Source organism: Saccopteryx bilineata, chromosome 1 (genome assembly GCF_036850765.1).
Source record: "Saccopteryx bilineata isolate mSacBil1 chromosome 1, mSacBil1_pri_phased_curated, whole genome shotgun sequence".
NCBI classification, from domain to species: domain Eukaryota; kingdom Metazoa; phylum Chordata; class Mammalia; order Chiroptera; family Emballonuridae; genus Saccopteryx; species Saccopteryx bilineata.
In genome coordinates this window covers 336,300,207-336,320,727 of record NC_089490.1, presented here as the reverse complement: position 1 = coordinate 336,320,727, position 20,521 = coordinate 336,300,207, and the positions used below count along the sequence as shown (strand labels likewise).

The 20,521-nt window shown below is 39.7% G+C and overlaps 1 protein-coding gene and 1 non-coding gene across 14 annotated transcripts in view; one reads left to right on the top strand and one right to left on the bottom strand.

Annotated features, from left to right (window-relative positions):
- The window catches only part of DLG2 (discs large MAGUK scaffold protein 2), a 2,196,962-nt gene that overhangs the window by 598,370 nt on the left and 1,578,071 nt on the right, over positions 1–20,521 (bottom strand). The window lies entirely within an intron of this gene.
- LOC136321127 (U7 small nuclear RNA) lies at positions 10,655–10,717 on the top strand. Its single transcript, XR_010728421.1, has one exon. It is a non-coding gene; the product is annotated as a U7 small nuclear RNA (small nuclear RNA).

Sequence of the window (20,521 nt, the reverse complement as noted above, 5' to 3'; positions counted from 1 at the left end):
CCAGATGGGCAGAGCATTGCCCCCTAGTGGGCTTGCTGAGTGGATTCCAGCTGGGACACTGGGGCACATGTAGGAGTCTGTCCCTGCCACTCCTCCTCGCACTGAAATAAAAAATAGAAATAGTTATACTGAAAAATTACTTGTGTTTGCTATTTAAATTGAACTAAGTGTACTATATTTTTAAAAATACAGTATTTATAAAAGTACTGAGCTGTGCTTATTACAATGAACTATGTTCTTCAGTTTATTTAAGTGGCATAATGCTTGACATATAGTAGGGGGTATTTGTATTATGTACTGTGCATATATTCTTTAAGCAGAAACATTAAATGGTAGGCATTGCTTCCTTCATTCTTCAGTAGAAACTAAAGTTCTAAAAGGCCTATAATGATGGTAACTGGTAATCTCAAAGCTCATGCACTGCACCATCTATTCCTCTCTGGTTTGTTAAAAATAATCTCAAAGCTCTAAATAATCTCAAAGCTCATGCACTATACCACACACACCTCTCTGTTTTGTTAAAAATAATTCTAGAAATTATTTAAGGACCAATCCAGCTGCTGACCATCAGTAGGGTTAAGTATCATACTGGAAAGCAGTAAAGCTAAGTCAAATAACAAACTCGAGATCAATGGTTCTCAGACTTCAGAGTGCATTGGATTTCTTTGGAAGGCTTATTCCATCACACATTGCTGGGCGCCATCTGTAGAGACTGTCTGATTCAGTATGTCTGGAGCAGAAAACATGATTCCCATTTCCGGTAAGTTCCTAGGTGTTTCTGGTCTGGGACCATATTCTGAAAACCAGTGCTCTAGGTTTTGAAAGGTCATTGAACTTGGCTCATGTATGATTTATTTAAAAATAACAGGTGTACTCAGGCTTACGTAGACCCAAGTGACTGTGATAAAAGTCCTAAGCTCTGACTCTGGACCCAATCCCTTTAATGTTGCAGCTTTTCATTATTTGGAATGAAGTCTTGAAGGGAATCTGGACCGGGAGACTACAGCTGCAACACCATGTGAGACTATGCATATACACGAACCATTTTCTAGCCCGCATTTTAGAACTGATGTTCTTTTCCTTTAGCAAAGACCAAATGCTAGCTACTTCATTTTACATTTTAAAAATAGGGCTTCTGCTTCTTGTCTCTAATTCTGGGTGAGAGTAACTCGGGTTTATGCTCCACAGAAGTAATCTCTTCGAATGAATATACTGTTTTTCTCTTTTCATTTACCACTTCATTTCCCTTATATGAAATGCTTGCTTGTAGGATTCTCTGCAGCTGTCATCTGGGAAGGATGACAATGGGGGAAGAAACTGCTATTTCAGCATCAGTAATTGGCCTTTTGGCACTTTCCCAGCAAAGCACACAGACCAGTAACAAATCTCTAGCTAGGTAAATTTTAGTGAACACAACATGGAAAAGAGGCACTGAATGGGAATTTCATAAGCAGAGAATCATAGAAATAGACATTACTTAGCCCACTAGCCCAATGCTCTGTGTTCACAGGTGGGAGTACATCTCAGTTTTCATTTAACAAAGTCCTGGTATCTCCCAACTGGGTTACTGCAGTAGCATTCTGGCTAATTTTCCTGATGCTAGGTTAACTAGTCCCTTTCCACTTCATCCTGATTCACAATCTGAGCTCTGCTTCCACTTCCTGGAGCAACCCTATCATCATTTCCTCTTCCCTCAAAATTCAGCAAGAGTTAGTTAGCCCATATAAAATAAAAGCTGTGTTTAATTTATCTTTGCATTCTTAGTGTCTTGTACACAGTTGTCAGTTAAGAATGAAGGAGCACCATAAAAGGGCCTCTAATCTGGCTTCTTTTTATACCTATCAAACTCCTGCTCTAGCCAATCCATATCTGCACTAGCCCGAGAACAGAATGAGTTCATTCCTGCTTCTGCATTTTAGCTCATGGTGCTTTGTGCTTCCCAAATGCCCACCCCAAATCAGTCCAATTCAAGAACAAGGTCACACTCCACAGCTTCATGAAATATTTTCCAATCACTCAAGTCCTCATTGACCATAATGCCTAAAGTACAAACACGTGGTAGATTCTCATATATTGGTGCAGCTACTTTGGAAAAAAGCATGGAGGTTTCTCAAAGATTTAAAAACAGAACTACCATATGATCAACAATTTGACTTTTGAGTATTTACACAAAGGGAACAAAAATATTAATTAAAAAAGATATATGCACCCTCACATTCATTGTAGCATTATTTATAATAGCCAAGATATGGAAATAACTAAAGCATCCAACAATAGATAAAAAGATAAAGAAGATGTGACATATTATGTGCTTTTATACATATATTTGATTATATATATCTATACACATACATCTCATATATATGTGATTTGGTACCTCTTAGAATTTAAAAAAGAGTACTACCCATTAATCAATACATTTTAAAATGCTGAATTTAATTTCCTATTTTCCTATACTCAAATATACCCATACCTTTATATGGATTAGCATATATAAAATTCATAGTTATACATTTTCTCATTCTACTTTGATTAGAATTTATGATACTGATGAACATTTCAGTGAAAAGTTGAGAAGCACAGAGCACAGTATGGTGGGGAGAATACTGAGTTATAAACCAGATGAGAATTCTAGTCCTGGTTCTGCTACTTTCTACTTAAATATATATTTAATTTTAATTTTTAATTTATTGAGTTGACATGGTTTCAAGTGTCTCAGTCAAGACAATACCCTCTACACAGCACATTGTGCCCACCTCATACCCTATGCAAAAATTTTTTATTTTAAATACCTGTGTTTAAGTTGAATTCAATGATTTTGAAATTCTCCTCTAGCTCTGTTGCTCTCTAAATCTGAGTTTGGGTCAGCCTGGCCACTATCTCTGCTTGGAAGTCTGGAGTGCTTCTCAAATGGAGCCGAAAGCCAAATTATCCTTATCTCCCCTCCACTGAACACTCTGCACTTCCCTTTTCTTTTGTAGCAACGTAAATCATTCCATCAACAAAAATAGGAAGTCCTCCTTCTCTCTCAGCCACACGTCCAATTGGTCACACAATAATTTTTTAGATTTAACTTTTCCTTTAACTCCACTTATTATCAATTACCTAGATTCTGCAGAAACATTTGCATCTTCTTGCCTCTAGTTTTGCCCCTTATTCATAAGCCATCTTCTAGTTATTGCCAGGATCTGTTACTGAGATATATACCTGTTTGCTTTATTCCCCTATTTATTAGGCTTTGACTGCTCTCCATTACTTACAGCAGGTTTTCAAACATTTTTAATATTTAAGCAAAGTATCTTTTTCTTCAAATCTTACTCAGAAGTCACATATGTATATTTACAATTGTTTCTATAGAACAAAGGCAACTTTTCTGGGATGTCTGCAGTGGAAGGAAAGGGAATCAAATCACAGCCTATATGGGAGGCATCCAGAGGCCAGACACTATATATGATTGAGTAGGGGCTAGTGAGCTCTGAAAGAAATCCAAGCCAAGCACCCTGGTGCTGACCTGCGTCTCCTGAACTGAGTTTCATTTTCTCCATCATATAAAGACCTCCTATGGTCCTATGATCCAATGCTCAGAGGGCTCTGTGGAATGCAGATGGACTCTACCTGCTTTTTCTTTTTTTAAAATAAAGTTCAAAGACCTTCACACAAGTTTTTCTATAACCTGGTTGCTACCCAGTTCCCTAGTCTAGTCTTTTGTTATATCATTAAAGTTTCTTTAAACATCATGCAGTTTATGATCCAGGCCTCTCCTCTGCCTGGAGTAGTCACCTTTGACCCCATATTTTTCTGCACCATCCAAGAGGTCCCCGATCCAACAGACCATGGGTACAGCTCATGCTTTGGACCATGCAGAAGCACTACCCAAACTCACCCCATGAGTGACACACTTCAGGGGTGGATTCCGTGAGTACCAGAGCCCTGCTGTAGTGAGTTATGCTCTGTAGAGTGAGCTACTGCACAGCAGATCTCCCAGTGGTCAGGCCAGTCCTTGCAGCTGAATGGCTTGGGAGAAAATGCTTCTCATTTATGTGCCAACAGCAATCCAGAATCAACTATAACTGGAGGGTGTACACAGCACACATGTGGAAAGCCCAGCATGGAGGACCAGGAAAACAGAGCCACTGGACAACATAGGACATCTACTGCATAAGGCCACTTTACTCAGCCCAGGAGACATAGTATCTCTATCTGATACATAGAAACAAACACAGGGATGCAGGACAAAGTGAACTGACAAATAAACATGTACCAAATGAAAGAACAAGACAAATATCTGGAAAAATAACTAAATGAAATGGAGACAAACAATCCATCAGATTCAGAGTTCAAAATACTGGTTATAAGAGGCTTAACAAATTTAGAGAAAGAGTAGAGGAACTTAGTGAGAACTTCAACAAAAAGACAGAAAACATAAAGATAGAACTAGAAAATATAAAAAAGAACCTGTCAGAAATGAAGAATACACTAACTGAGATGAAGAATACATGACAGGGAATCAACAGCTGAGTTGTTAAACAGAAAATTAAATCAGCCATTTGGTAGATAAAGAAGTATAAAACTCCCAATGAAACAGCAAAAAGAATATAGAATCCAAAAAAATGAGAGAGTTTAAGGAGCCTCTGGGACAACTTCAAGTGTACCAATGTTCACATCATGGTGGTACTAGAAGGAAAAAAGAGAGAGCAAAGAATTGAAAACCTATTTGAAAAAATAATAACAGTAACTTCTTTAAATTGGTGAAAGAAATAGATATACAAGTCTTGGAAGCTTAGAATTTTTTTATTTTTTTTTGAGACAGAGAGACAGAGAGAGGGGCAGACAGGGACAGACAGACAGGAATGGAAAGAGATGAGAAGCATCAATCAGTTCTTTGTTGCAGTTCCTTAGTTGTTCATTAATTGATTTTTCATATATGCATTGACTAGGGGGCTACAGCAGACCAAGTAACCCTTTGCTCGAGCCAGTGACCTTAGGTCCAAGCTGGTGAGCCTTGTTCAAACAAAATGAGCCCATGCTCAAGCTGGCGACCTCGGGGTCTCAAACCTGGGTCCTCTGCATTCCAGTCCAATGCTCTATCTACTGTGCCACTGCCTGGTCAGGTGGAAGCTTAGGGAATTTCAATCTTGGTGAACCCAAAGAGACCCACATGAAGATATATCAAAATTAAAATGGCAAAGGTTAAAGACAGAGAAAATCTTAAAACAGCAAAAGAAAAGCAGTTAGTTACCTCTAAGCGAGCTCTCATAAGTTATCAGCTGATTTCTCAACAAAAATTATGCAGGCCAGAAGGGATTGGCAAGAAATATTTCAGCAAAGTGATATATAGTAAGAACCAATGACCAAAACCACTCTACCCAGCAAAGCTATCATTCAGAATTAAAGGACAAACAAAGATCTTCCCAGACAAGAAAAAACTAAGGAACTTCACCACCACCACAGCAGTATTACAAAAATGTTAAAGGGTGTACTTTAAGAAGTATAGGAATATGCTATGAAAATATGCAGAGTTAGGAAAACAACTAGAGACAGTGAAGCACCCTAGGGTGAAAGCCCTGAGTGGACGCGAGTCCAAGGGCCTCTCTGACCCCATACTGGAAACAGTGTGTACTGAAAACACGATAAGATTCAGAAACAGAAAATGTTTAAGATCTCAGAACAGAGATTAGAAGTCAGCATGTTCTTTGTTCTTTACTTCACCCCCTGAAAACTTCTGCTGCCTACTTCCTTGAGTTATTTGTACTGGCTAATAAACATCTGAGTAAGGCTGGGGATGGTGCTTCAGTCCTTCCATCTGCTGACTGGGGCTGTTGCTTCCCCTCAGAACATGTCATCTAGTCTCCGAGTAGTTCATTGTTGTCATGACAGAGAAAGAGGAAAAAAAAAGTAAAAATATGGATAATAAAATGGCAATAAATATGTATCTACCAACAATTAAATGCAAATGGATTATATGCTCCAATCAAGACACATGGTGGCTGAATGAGTAACAAAACACTTACATATGCTGTCTACAAGAGACTCACTTCAGATCAAAAGACAAACACAGACAGAAAGTAAAGCGATAGAAAAAAATATTGCATAAAAATGACAAAAAAAAAAAAAGCTGAGGTAGCAATACTTATATCAGACAAAACAGACTTTAACAAGGGCTATAACAGAGACATAGAAGTACTCAGCAATTCCACTTCTGGGTATTTATCCAAAGAAACCCAAAACAGCAAATTGAAAAAAGTATATATATTCATATAGTCATTGCAGCATTTTTTTAAACAATAGCCAAGATATGAAAGCAACCTAAGTGTCCTTCAAAAGATGAATGGGTAAAAAGGAAGTCGTGCATATATGTAAAGAAATATGACTCAGCCATGGAAAGGAATGGAATCTTGTCATCTGCAACATCATGAATGAACCTACAGGGTATTGTGCTGAGTGATAAAAGGCAGACAGAGAAAGATCAATGTCAGATTATTTCAGTTATATGTGGAACCTAAAAAAACTAAGTAAATAAACAGGCAGAACAGAAACAGAGTCATAGGTATAGAGAACATTTTGATGGTGGCCAGATGGGAGGGGTGCTGAGGGGGAAGGGAGAAAAAGGCGAAGAAACTGAGAAGTACAGACTGGTAGGTCCAGAACAGTCATGGGGATGCAAAGTTCAGCACAGGGATTACAGTCAATAAAAATGTAATAACTATGTATGCTGCTGTCAGGTGGGATCTGTATTTACCGGTGTGATAACTTTAAGTTATATAAATGTCTAATCATGGCATTGTACACCTGGAATTCGTATAGTGTTTTGTGTGTCCACTGTAATTGAAAAATAAAAAATAATTTTAAAAAATTAAAAAATAAATAAATAAGAATTCCCATGAAAAGGCTAGGTCTAAACAAAAGCAATTTATCACCAATGGTAAGATTTCAAATGTCAGTTGCGAGAGATATCTAACACACAAACACATGCACACTCAAGCAATATTTATTAAGTATCTGCTGTACAGGGCCAGGTATTAGGTAGGGACTGAGCACACAGTGAGGAACAAGAAAGAAACTGATGGCCCCTGACATAGGGAGTTGGGAGGAGAAGTTTTAGAAAAAGGCCCAAGTCTTATCACAGGGGCAGCAGCCTATATTCTTTACACAGGAGACTAGTTCTAGCTTATTAAGCACATATTTTAAACTTTAGAATTTAGGTTTTAATTTCAAGGTTATGTTTATTATTCTTATGATTATTTTAATTCTTGGAGCTCAATTTTCACAGACAGAGGACAATTAAATCATAAGCAGGAATTCACGTATTCCATGTGGCAAACTGCTTGTGATCTTGCTCCTTATTTTGAACCGTTCTTCGTTAATATAAATACAAAAGTTGTGCCTAATGTCCCTTCATGGGAAGTGTGTAGTAACTTATGAGCCAACTGACACTCTGAACACTTCTACTTATGCCAAACAAACACGCATTATTTATTTATTTATTTATTTATTTATTGTATTTTTCTGAAGTTGGAAACGGGGAGACAGTCAGACAGACTCTCGCATGAGCCTGACTGGGATCCACCCAGTACGCCCACCAGGGGGCGATGCTCTGCCCATCTGGGACGTTTCTCTGTTGCAACCAGGGCCATTCTAGCACCTGAGGAGAGGCCACAGAGCCATCCTCAGCACCCGGGCCAACTTTGCTCCAATGGAGCCTTGGCTACAGGAGGGGAAGAGAGAGACAGAGAGGAAGGAGAGGGGGAGGGGTGGAGAAGCAGATGGGCACTTCTCCTGTGTGCCCTGGCCAGGAATCAAACCCGGGACTCCTGCACGCCAGGCCAATGCTCTACCACTGAGCCAACGGGCCAAGGACAAACACGTATTATTTGATAGTGAATGATTTTAGCAATTTATGAGATGTAGAACATATTTAAAAGAAAATTTTCAACACTTTACAATTGCAAATATTATATCTCACAGTGAGTAAATTTACAGATTATAGGTAATCAATTTTTAGCATTTGTACAGTTCAATAACAAATCAGATACCTATATAATTTAGATTTTATTTTATTTTATGTTTCCCTATGAGAATGTAAGTTTTATGAATAAATAATCTTGCCTCTAATTTTTACCTTTTTATCACCGATGGATGGCACAGCTCCTCACACTGTAAGGCAACATCATCCACTCAGTTTTCCATGTTACTTTACTTCCTTCACCTTTATGGGGCAGCTGTGTTAGGCTTGCTTGCTGGTTTACTGGCTGCAAGCCCTTTGCCTGATTAGTGAGTGTGTGAGCACGTGTTTGCACCCACAGAGATGGGGAATTGCGGATGGCAGATTGCCTGCCTGCCACTGTGAGGGGCCATTTTCTGAGAAGAGGTTTCCCCCTGCCTGTGTGCTTGTCTGCTGTTGTGAGACTTTATTAAACAAAATGGCCCAACCCTTTTCGGCTCCACAGTATTTTCACCATCTGCCAGAATCCAATGTGAACCTGCCTGGCCTCAGCCACCAGCATTACAACCTTCTATCTCCAATCCATCAGCAAGATCAGTTGATTTAACTCTAAAACGTATTGCGAGCCATCCATTTCTCTCCTTCTCCACTGCTACCATGCCGAGTTCCCTCCACTTCTCTCCGGACACATTGACTCACTGATTGTACTCTCATTATCTATAATACATTCTCTACATGGAAGCCATAAATAGTTGAAACAAATTAATGAATGAATGAAGGGATAAACAAACAAATAATAGTTCTATCTAGTTTGGAGTGGATTTGTCAACAATAAAGTATATACAATCTTGCTGCCTAAATTTGAATTCTAATAGCTCTAGCTCAAAAACCACCTGAAATTCAAACCCATAATTACTGGAACTATTTAGCATTGTCAAAGACTGAGTAATTCTCTCTACAGCAAATAATGCTAAATTGCCTGGAGGTGCTAATTTCCGAGGGTAGCTGATTAGTAATGCTGTTTTCTGACCTTTTCTGAGCTGCAATAATCAGCTGTTATTGTTTATGTGATTTCATAACACCCACACCCCGCATCTCTTCCTAGGCTAATTCATATTTCATAAAATAAACTCAAATTAATTTTGTGATGAAAACTCATGACACATTTTGAAAGACTAGACATATTTTATGATTTCATAACCACAACTGGAGCTCCCTGATTTCATGTTGAAACTGGTCTTTGCAAATGGTATCTCAGTCCATTATTGTTCATTCAGCTGTGCACATAAAGCTCAGAGGCCTGGGGAGGGATGGTAGCCAGTTAGGGGCACCAAAAGAAGTATCTTTATTCACAAATATCTTCCTGTTTTCAGTAATTGGATGTCATTTGAAGTCATAATTTTCTCTTGTGAAGTGAGAACAAAACCAAAAGAGCATTGGGGGTCTATCCTCCACACATTATAACCGTCCGTGTAGACAATTGGATTGCATTTTGGAGTATGGTTAGACCAGTGAACTCTATGAGACATTTTATGGAAGATCTTTCAATTAGAGGGGGCCAGAGGCAAGAGGGCAGTGGAGGAGAGAAGCTTCCAGAAGATAAAGAAGATCAGAAAGAGATCCAAAAGTAAAATCAGACATTTCCTGGGAGTACTGTGGTGGCGGATACGGGAACCCCTGGGAATAGTCTAACAACATTTTGTTTTATTCTTAAGGCCTGAGAATATGCCAGGTAGGTATGACTTCATTTTAAAATAAAAGTCTGAGGATTAGACAAGTTAAAAGTTACTTAAATTCATGCAGCAGATAAGAGACAGAAATAAAAATTACATGTTAGTTTTATGGCTCCTGGTCTTTTCTGGCCATTGATCACTCCTGTTCATGTTGTCATTTGGTCTTCCTGTTACAGCTGTCTGGCTAAACCTCAATTCTGACTGAACCCAACCATCCATCCTCTTCATTGCTTTTTCTGGAACATCTGAACACTAAAGGGCTGGAGAGAATCTACGGATGGCAGGACTCACTATAAACTCATGGTTTCTGAGCACCCTGGTCAGCTGGCTAGCCCTTGCTCTTCAGTGACAACCTCTAAACCAGGGGTCTCAAACTCAACTCAGCATGTGGGCCGCAGAGCAAGATCACAGCCATTCGGCGGGCCGCACTAGGTCTACAAAAGGCAACTGTTACGCAACACTTTTCTCACTGCAGTTGAAAACAAAAAAAAATCAGTACAACAAGCACAATCGTACATGCAGTTTACTCAGTGTTACAAAACGACCAGAAACTGTAGTTCGCATCACAACTGCTGTTAACTAAGCTAATATCTAGCTAGGATGCTAGAGAAATGAAAAATACAAGTAGGCCCCTAGGCTTACTTAATTTTATCCAAAATATTTTGAATTTCGTGGATTAGTCTGCGGGCCACACAAAATTGTTCGGCGGGCCGCATGTGGCCCGCGGGCCGTGAGTTTGAGACCCCTGCTCTAAACCCTTTCTTTGTCACATCACCTGCAGCACATGTTTGCTTCATACTTCCAAGGGAGGAAAAGGAAGCCATGTGATAAGAGTCCCTCAGTCAATAGTGCCAGATTTACAACCTAACCACACACAAACTCATGTTCTCCCCTTGTAAAGCCAGTGGCTGTGGCCAGCCAGGTCCACATTGGATTCGAGAAGAAGGAAAAGGAACTGTGGAGCTGGAAAATGGTGGGCCAGTGCTTACAGCTCTTTTTGAATTTGTCTAGTAGGTCTTCCAGTGTTTGCCAGAAGCCCCCCACACACACACACACAGAAAAGAAAATGGTGGGCCATTTATTTATTAGTCTCACAATGGGGGACGAGGAAACGGACAGGAAAAGCTGCTTTTCTCTCTCAGGGCTGATGAGCAAACAGGCCAGGGGAAAAAAACCCTTTCTGGCAAACAATAGCAAATGTGGCCCCAAAATGACCCCTTCCAATGATGGCAGAAAATCCACAATCTCCAGTCTGGCACAGTGAGGACAAGTACCTGCAGCCTTCCATAGACTATACACACGAGGTGCTGCCACGTGCTCATGCACTAATCAGGCAAAGTTCAAATGAACAAGCATAGCACACTTGTTTGCTGAACACCCCTCCTCCTAATACAAGGAAGAAAGTGTCCCTTCTGATACCAGAGGTCCATTATTTTATTTTTTATTTTATTTATTTATTTTCATATTTTTCTGAAGCTGGAAACCAGGAGAGACAGTCAGACAGACTCCCGCATGCGCCGGACTGGGATTCACCCGGCAGGCCCACCAGGGGGTGACGCTCTGCCCACCAGGGGGCGATGCTCTGCCCCTCTGGGGCATCGCTCTGCGACCAGAGCCACTTCAGCGCCTGGGGCAGAGCCATCCCCAGAGCCCAGGCCATCTCTGCTCCAATGGAGCCTCGCTGTGGAAGGGGAAGAGAGAAACAGAGAGGAAGGAGAGGGGGAGGGGTGGAGAAGCAGATGGGCGCCTCTCCTGTGTGCCCTGGCCGGGAATCGAACCTGGGACTTCTGCACGCCAGGCTGACGCTCTACCACTGAGCCAACCGGCCAGGGCCCAGAGGTCCATTTTTTTAAAGATCTCACTTGATCATTCTTTATATCCTGCATCTGCAAACCCAGTCTAACTAACATTCTCCAAACATTCAAACATGCTCTGCTATCTCCTAGTTTTTGAAAAGCTGTCCACTGAACTAACATCTCCCCTTGGCTAATGTCTTGACTGTTACCTCTTTGCAAACCAAATTTATTGAAAGCAGTGCTTAAATTCATTTACTGTTTCTCCCTTCCCAATCTCTCTTTATCCCATTATAATCCGAGTCCCCTCACAATGCCCTATCAAGAAAAATACACTGACCTGTGGTGGCGCAGTGGATAAAGAGTCGACCTGGAAATGCTGAGGTCACCGGTTTGAAACCCTGGGCTTGCCTGGTCAAGGCACATATGGGAGTTGATGCTTCCAGCTCCTCCCCCCCTTTGCTCTCTCTGTCTCTCCCTCTCCTCTCTAAAATGAATAACAACAAAAAATAATAATAATAATAATTTTGACCCTGGCCGGTTGGCTCAGCAGTAGAGCGTCGGGGGACCTGGGTTCGATTCCTAGCCAGGGCACATAGGAGAAGCGCCCATTTGCTTCTCCACCCCTCCCCTCCTTCCTCTCTGTCTCTCTCTTCCCCTCCCGCAGCCAAGGCTCCATTGGAGCAAAGATGGCCCGGGCGCTGGGGATGGCTCCTTGGCCTCTGCCCCAGGTGTTAGAGTGGCTCTGGTCGCGGCTGAGCGACACCCTGGAGGGGCAGAGCATCGCCCCCTGGTGGGCAGAGCATCGCTCCTGGTGGGCGTGCCGGGTGGATCCCGGTCCAGCGCATGCGAGAGTCTGTCTGGCTGTCTCTCCCGTTTCCAGCTTCAGAAAAATACAAAAAAAAAAAAAAAGAAAAATACAGAAAACATGTACAGTAAAATCACCAGTAAACTGGTTTGGGCCCAAATGAATTTAATCTCTTCAGTCCTCATCCTAGTTGACCTCACAACAAGGTGAAGACCAGTTGCTCACCCCTCCCTGGCCTCTGTGACTCTCCTGCTTTTCTTCCTACCACTCTGCACACTTGTTCTTACATCCTTAGTTCCACTCTGACCTAATGATTTTCATATTAAAAAAACTAAAGCAGAGATGACGTCAGAGTAATGGCGGGGTAGGAAGCGATACCGATAAATCTCCCCCAAAACTCAACAAGATCTTCAACCAGAAACAGAAAAACCTATACTTGGAGCTTCCAGATGCTTCGCAATACACCCAAAGGTATGATTGAGTGAAAAATTGGCTAAATATATAACCAAAGCCCGAAGGAAATAGGGAGTAAGAAATGCTCCTCCTTCCTCACTAACCTAAACAGGGCGGCTTTCTCTGGTAACTGTGAATATAGAAACTGAGGCGGGCAAAGGGGGTGAATAGATCCAGGCCACGGCACAAACGGCTGAACCAGGCTGTGGCATGGAGATCCAAGCCGAGGAAAAACTGTTCCTGTGGCAAGCCGGGCAATACAAGCTAACACTCGCGCCAAACCCAAATAAAGAAAGACAAGCGGAGCGGCCATTTTACCCGGTCTCCTGGTCGGTGCGCAGTTAGTGGGCGAGAATTTCTTCCTGGGAAAGCCACGCATGGGAGGGAGTGAGAACTAATTCCAACGGTGGAAATTTTCCGTGGTGGTGAGGGTTTCACTCAGGGAAACACGGCCGGCCTCATATCCTGGTTTGCGCACGCAGATAAGGAGTGAGCAATTCCTCCGAGTGCCTCGGCAGTGCGCGCCCGTGTTATCGCACAGAGGGGCAGAGTCAGGGGCCTTTGTGTGGGCCAAAGCGGAATCTCGAGCCGCCCCAGCGCCTTGCAAAAGCCGCGCGGAGCGAGACTCAATTCCAACGGTGGAGATTTTCCGTGCTGGAGGGTGTTTCACTCAGAGGGAACCGCGGCTGGCCTCATATCCTGGTTTGCGCGCGCAGATAAGGAGTGAGCAATTCCTCCAAGTGCCTCGGCAGTGCACGCCCATGTTATCGCACAGAGGGGCAGAGTCAGGGGCCTTTGTGTGGGCCAAAGCGGAATCTCGAGCCGCCCCAGCGCCTTGCAAAAGCCGCGCACAGGGACGGAGTGAGACTCAATTCCAACGCTACAACTTTTCCCTGCGGTTGGGGGTTTTACTCAGAGCGTGAGACTGCTGGCCGGATATCCTGGTCGCAGACAGTGAGTGAGAGTTTCCTCCAAGCACCCCGGAAGTGGGCGCCTGCTTGTGTTACACGGACTCTCTCACTGTCGGAGCCTATAAATGCTATTGAGCTTCGACTGCCAACGAGACTGAAGCACAATACATGACATTGCCATAGAGACTTATCAACTGCAAACCTCTACCTGAGCGTGCCAAAGGGGCAGAACCCGGGGTACAGAGTCACCGACCAGGAAGAGGGAGAGAAAAGAAAAAGCAAGAAGATAACCTGTCAAAATCAGGAATAATCTGCAGACTTTATAACCTATACCATTTTATTATATTTGTTCGTTTGTTTCTCCTATCTTCATTCTTGAAACTTTTTTTTCCTCCTCCAATTTGGCCAATTAACTCTCTACCGGTCTTACTCTCTCCTCTCCTTGAACTACACTACCCATTAGTGTTACATCTCCCATTATCTTTTCTCTTCTCTTCCTTTCTCTCTATGAGGGTTGCACTCCAAAACCCTTAACTCTCTTTCTCTCTCTCCTTTCTTTTTTCTTCTTTTAGTGGTTACCTCTTTTTTTCTCTCACTCTCTTTCTTTTCTCCCTCTATATTAGTTTCTTCCTTTCTCCTTTACATCTCCTCTCATTCAAACCTCAATAACAAACAAGTTATCTTATCTGGGACTCAAACCTATGTTTGTGGCATTTTGGGGGGTCTTTACTTCACCTTTTTAACTCACTAGCAGTGCTCTCATCCCTGGCTCTCCATATTATCTAGTTCTTGTTCCACTAAATACAATAGTAATTTTTTAATTTGTCCCCCCATTTTTCCGTTTTCCTATTACTCCTCTCATCATAACTCTTAGACAACCAACACCTAAAAGCAAATCATTTCATTCTTGACCCCAATTTTTTCCTTATTTGCTTTTTGTGGGTCCATACGCTATTTTTTTTTCTTTTTTCTTTCCTTTTTTTTTTTTTTTTGCCCCTTTATTACTTTTCCCCAATTCAGGCCCTCCATCACAGGCATTGTTTGTTATAATTCACAGTCCACCACAAGATTTTCTCAAAAAAGAGGGGAGAGGAGAGGAGAGGAAAAAAGGAGGGGGGGAATAATTTCCTTTTTTTAATTTTTATTTTATTTTTCTTTATTTCATTATTAATTTTTTTTTAAAAAAAACAACTCTTTTTGATTTTTTATTTTTTTTATTTTTATTTTTTTTAACTTTTTATTCTTTATTAAATCTCATTAATACTATCAACAAAACCACCCTCAGATGCCATTAAGGAAGAGAAAATCGAATATCATGGATAAAAAAGAAAGAGAGGTAACACAGCTAGATGAGGAAAAATCTATGGAGAAAAAATTTAATATATTGGAAACCTTGGAGCTAAATGACAGAGAATTCAAGATATAAATACTAAAAATCCTCCGAGATATACAAGAAAACACAGAAAGGCAATTTAGGGAGCTCAGAAAACAACTCAATGAACACAAAGAATATATGTCCAAGGAAATTGAAACTATAAAAACAAATCAAACAGAGATGAAAAACTCAATTCACGAGCTGAAAAACGAAGTAACAAGCTTAGCTAATAGAACAGGTCAGATAGAAGAGAGGATTAGTGAAATAGAAGACAAGCAACTTGAGGCACAACAGAGAGAAGAAGAAAGAGACTCAAAAATTAAAAAAAAATGAGATAGCCCTACAAGAATTATCTGACTCCATCAAAAACAATAACATAAGAATAATAGGTATATCAGAGGGAGAAGAGAGAGAAAATGGAATGGAGAACATACTCAAACAAATAATAGATGAGAACTTCCCAAGCCTGTGGAAAGAACTAAAGCCTCAAGTTCAAGAAGCAAACAGAACTCCGAGTTTTCTTAACCCCAACAAACCTACTCCAAGGCATATCATAATGAAATTGACACAAACAAACAGCAAAGAAAAAATTCTCAAGGCAGCCAGGGAAAAGAAGAATACAATATATAAAGGAAGGCCCATTAGATTATCATCAGATTTCTCAGCAGAAACTCTACAAGCTAGAAGAGAGTGGACCCCAATATTTAAAGTCCTGAAAGAGAGGAACTTTCAGCCACGAATACTATACCCATCAAAGCTATCCTTCAAATACGAAGGAGAAATAAAAACATTCACAGATACAGAAAAGATGAGGGAATTTATCATCAGAAAACCCCCACTCCAGGAATTACTAAAGGGGGTTCTCCAATCAGATACAAAGAACAAAAAAAAAGAGAGCCACAAGTAAAAGCTCCAAGAAGAACACAATAAAACCAAATTTAAACTGTGACAACAACAAAAAGAAAGAGGGGGAGAAGATGGAGATTAACAGTAGCAAAGGACGATGGAGTGCAAAAGTACTCACAAAATAGTTCGGTACAATGAACAGGGTAGGGACCCTTTTCATTACTCAAAGGTAACCACCATTGAAAAAACCACCACAGAAGCACATGAGATAAAAAAGATAGCAACAGAGGAAAGATGTATGGAATACAACCAAATAAAAACAAAAGATAGAAAAACGAAAGAGAAGGATCAAACAAGACACAAAACTAACAGAAAGCAAGATATAAAATGGCAATAGGGAACTCACAAGTATCAATAATTACACTAAATGTAAACGGATTAAACTCACCAATAAAAAGGCACAGAGTAGCAGAATGGGTTAAAAAAGAAAATCCAACTGTATGCTGCCTACAGGAAACTCATCTAAGTAACAAGGATAAAAACAAATTCAAAGTGAAAGGCTGGAAAACAATACTCCAAGCAAATAACATCCAAAAAAAGCAGGTGTAGCAATACTCATAACGGATAATGCTGACTACAAGACAGGAAAAGTACTTAGAGACAAAAATGGCCATTTCATAATGGCTAAGGGGACACTGAATCAAGAAGACATAACAATTCTTAATATATATGCACCAAACCAAGGAGCACCAAAATATATAAGACAGCTACTTATTGATCTTAAAACAAAAACTGACAAAAATACAATCATACTTGGAGACCTCAATACACCGCTGACGGCTCTAGATCGGTCATCCAAACAGAGAATCGACAAAGATATAGTGGCCTTAAACAAAACACTAGAGCACCTGGATATGATAGACATCTACAGGACATTTCATCCCAAAGTGACTGAGTATACATTTTTCTCCAGTGTACATGGATCATTCTCAAGAATTGACCATATGTTGGGCCACAAAAACAATATCAGCAAATTCAGAAAAATTGAAGTTGTACCAAGCATATTTTCTGATCATAAAGCCTTGAAACTAGAATTCAACTGCATAAAAGAGGAAAAAAATCCCACAAAAATGTGGAAACTAAACAACATACTTTTAAAAAATGAATGGGTCAAAGAAGAAATAAGTGCAGAGATAAAAAGATATATACAGACTAATGAAAATGACAATACGACATATCAGAATCTATGGGATGCAGCAAAAGCAGTGATAAGAGGGAAGTTCATATCGCTTCAGGCATATATGAACAAACAAGAGAGAGCCCAAGTGAACCACTTAACTTCTCACCTTAAGGAACTAGAAAAAGAAGAACAAAGACAACCCAAAACCAGCCAAAGAAAGGAGATAATAAAAATCAGAGCAGAAATAAATGAATTAGAGAACAGAAAAACTATAGAAAAAATTAATAGAACAAGGAGCTGGTTCTTTGAAAAGATCAACAAAATTGACAAACCCTTGGCAAGACTTACCAAGGAAAAAAGAGAAAGAACTCATATAAACAAAATCCAAAACGAAAGAGGAGAAATCACCACGGACACTGTAGATATACAAAGAATTATTGTAGAATACTATGAAAAACTTTATGCCACTAAATTCAACAACCTAGAAGAAATGGATAAATTCCTAGAACAATACAACCTTCCTAGACTGAGTCAAGAAGAAGCCGAAAGCCTAAACAGACCAATTCGTAGAGAAGAAATAGAAAAAAACATTAAAAACCTCCCCAAAAATAAAAGTCCAGGCCCTGACGGCTATACCAGCGAATTTTATCAAACATTCAAAGAAGACTTGGTTCCTATTCTACTCAAAGTCTTCCAAAAAATTGAAGAAGAAGCAATACTTCCAAACACATTTTATGAGGCCAACATAACCCTCATACCAAAACCAGGCAAGGATGGCACAAAAAAAGAAAACTACAGACCAATATCTCTAATGAATACAGATGCTAAAATACTAAACAAAATACTAGCAAATCGAATACAACAACATATTAAAAAAATAATACATCATGATCAAGTGAGATTCATCCCAGAATCTCAAGGATGGTTCAACATACGTAAAACGGTTAATGTAATACACCATATCAACAAAACAAAGAACAAAAACCACATGATCTTATCAATAGACACAGAAAAGGCTTTCGATAAAATACAACACAATTTTATGTTTAAGACTCTCAACAAAATGGGTATAGAAGGAAAATATCTCAACATGATAAAGGCCATATATGATAAACCATCAGCTAACATCATATTAAATGGCACTAAACTGAAGGCTTTCCCCCTTAAATCAGGAACAAGACAGGGTTGTCCACTCTCTCCACTCTTATTTAATGTGGTACTAGAGGTTCTAGCCAGAGCAATCAGACAAGACAAAGAAATAAAAGGCATCCATATTGGAAAAGAAGAAGTAAAGGTATCACTTTTTGCAGATGATATGATCCTATACATCGAAAACCCCAAAGAATCCACAAAAAGACTACTAGAAACAATAAGCCAATACAGTAAGGTCGCAGGATACAAAATTAACATACAGAAGTCAATAGCCTTTCTATATGCCAACAATGAAACAACTGAGAAGGAACTCAAAAGAATAATCCCCTTCACGATTGCAACAAAAAAAATAAAATACTTAGGAATAAACATAACAAAGAATGTAAAGGACTTATATAATGAAAACTATAAACCATTGTTAAGGGAAATTGAAAAAGATATAATGAGATGGAAGAATATACCTTGTTCTTGGCTAGGAAGAATAAATATAATCAAGATGGCTATATTACCCAAAGCAATATACAAATTTAATGCAATTCCCATCAAACTTCCAATGACATTTTTTAAAGAAATAGAACAAAAAATCATCAGATTTATATGGAACTATAAAAAACCCCGAATAGCCAAAGCAATCCTAAAGAAAAAGAATGAAGCTGGGGGCATAACAATACCTGACTTCAAACTCTATTATAGGGCCACGACAATCAAAACAGCATGGTATTGGCAGAAAAATAGACACTCAGACCAATGGAACAGAATAGAAAGTCCAGAAATAAAACCACATATATATAGTCAAATAATTTTTGATAAAGGGGCCAACAACACACAATGGAGAAAAGAAAGCCTCTTCAATAAATGGTGCTGGGAAAACTGGAAAGCCACATGCAAAAGAATGAAACTGGACTACAGTCTCTACCCCTGTACAAAAATTAACTCAAAATGGATCAAAGATCTAAACATAAGACCTGAAACAATTAAGTACATAGAAGAAGACATAGGTACTCAACTCATGGACCTGGGTTTTAAAGAGCATTTTATGAATTTGACTCCAATGGCAAGAGAAGTGAAGGCAAAAATTAATGAATGGGACTACATCAGACTAAGAAGTTTTTGCTCAGCAAGAGAAACTGATAACAAAATAAACAGAAAGCCAACTAAATGGGAAATGATATTTTCAAACAACAGCTCAGATAAGGGCTTAATATCCAAAATATACAAAGAACTCATAAAACTCAACAACAAACAAACAAAGAATCCAATAAAAAAATGGGAAGAGGATATGAATAGACACTTCTCCCAGGAAGAAATACAAATGGCCAACAGATATATGAAAAGATGCTCATCTTCTTTAGCTATTAGAGAAATGCAAATCAAAACGCAATGAGATACCACCTCACACCTGTTCGATTAGCTGTTATTAGCAAGTCAGGTAATAGCAAATGTTGGAGAGGCTGTGGAGAAAAAGGAACCCTCATCCACTGTTGGTGGGAATGTAAAGTAGTACAACCATTATGGAAGAAAGTATGGTGGTTCCTCAAAAAACTGCAAATAGAACTACCTTATGACCCAGCAATTCCTCTACTGGGTATATATCCCCAAAACTCAGAAACATTGATACGTAAAGACACATGCAGCCCCATGTTTATTGCAGCATTGTTCACAGTGGCCAGGACATGGAAACAACCAAAAAGCCCATCAATAGATGACTGGATAAAGAAGATGTGGCACATATACACTATGGAATACTACTCAGCCATAAGAAATGATGACATCGGAACATTTACAGCAAAATGGTGGGATCTTGATAACATGATACGAAGCGAAATAAGTAAATCAGAAAAAAACAGGAACTGTATTATTCCATACGTAGGTGGGACATAATAGTGAAACTAAGAGACATTGATAAGAGTGTGGTGGTTACAGGGGGGAGGGGGAATGGGAGAGGGAAAGGGGGAGGGGGAGGGGCACAGAGAGAACAAGATAGAGGGTGACGGAGGACAATCTGACTTTGGGTGGTGGGTATGCAACATAATTGAATGACAAGATAACCTGGATTTGTTGTCTTTGAATATATGTATCCTGATTTATTGATGTCACCCCATTAAAAAAAATAAAATTATAAAAAAAAAAAAAAGAAATATCTATGTAAAAAAAAAAAAAAACTATAGCAACAACAACAACAAAAACCCCTATTCTGTTTTTTAAAATTTATTTTAGAAAATTAAATTTAATGGGTTGACATTGATCAATAAGAGTGCATAGGTTTCAGCTAAATATTTCTATAGCAGTTGAACTGTTGATTGTGCTGTGTGTCCATCACCCAAAGTC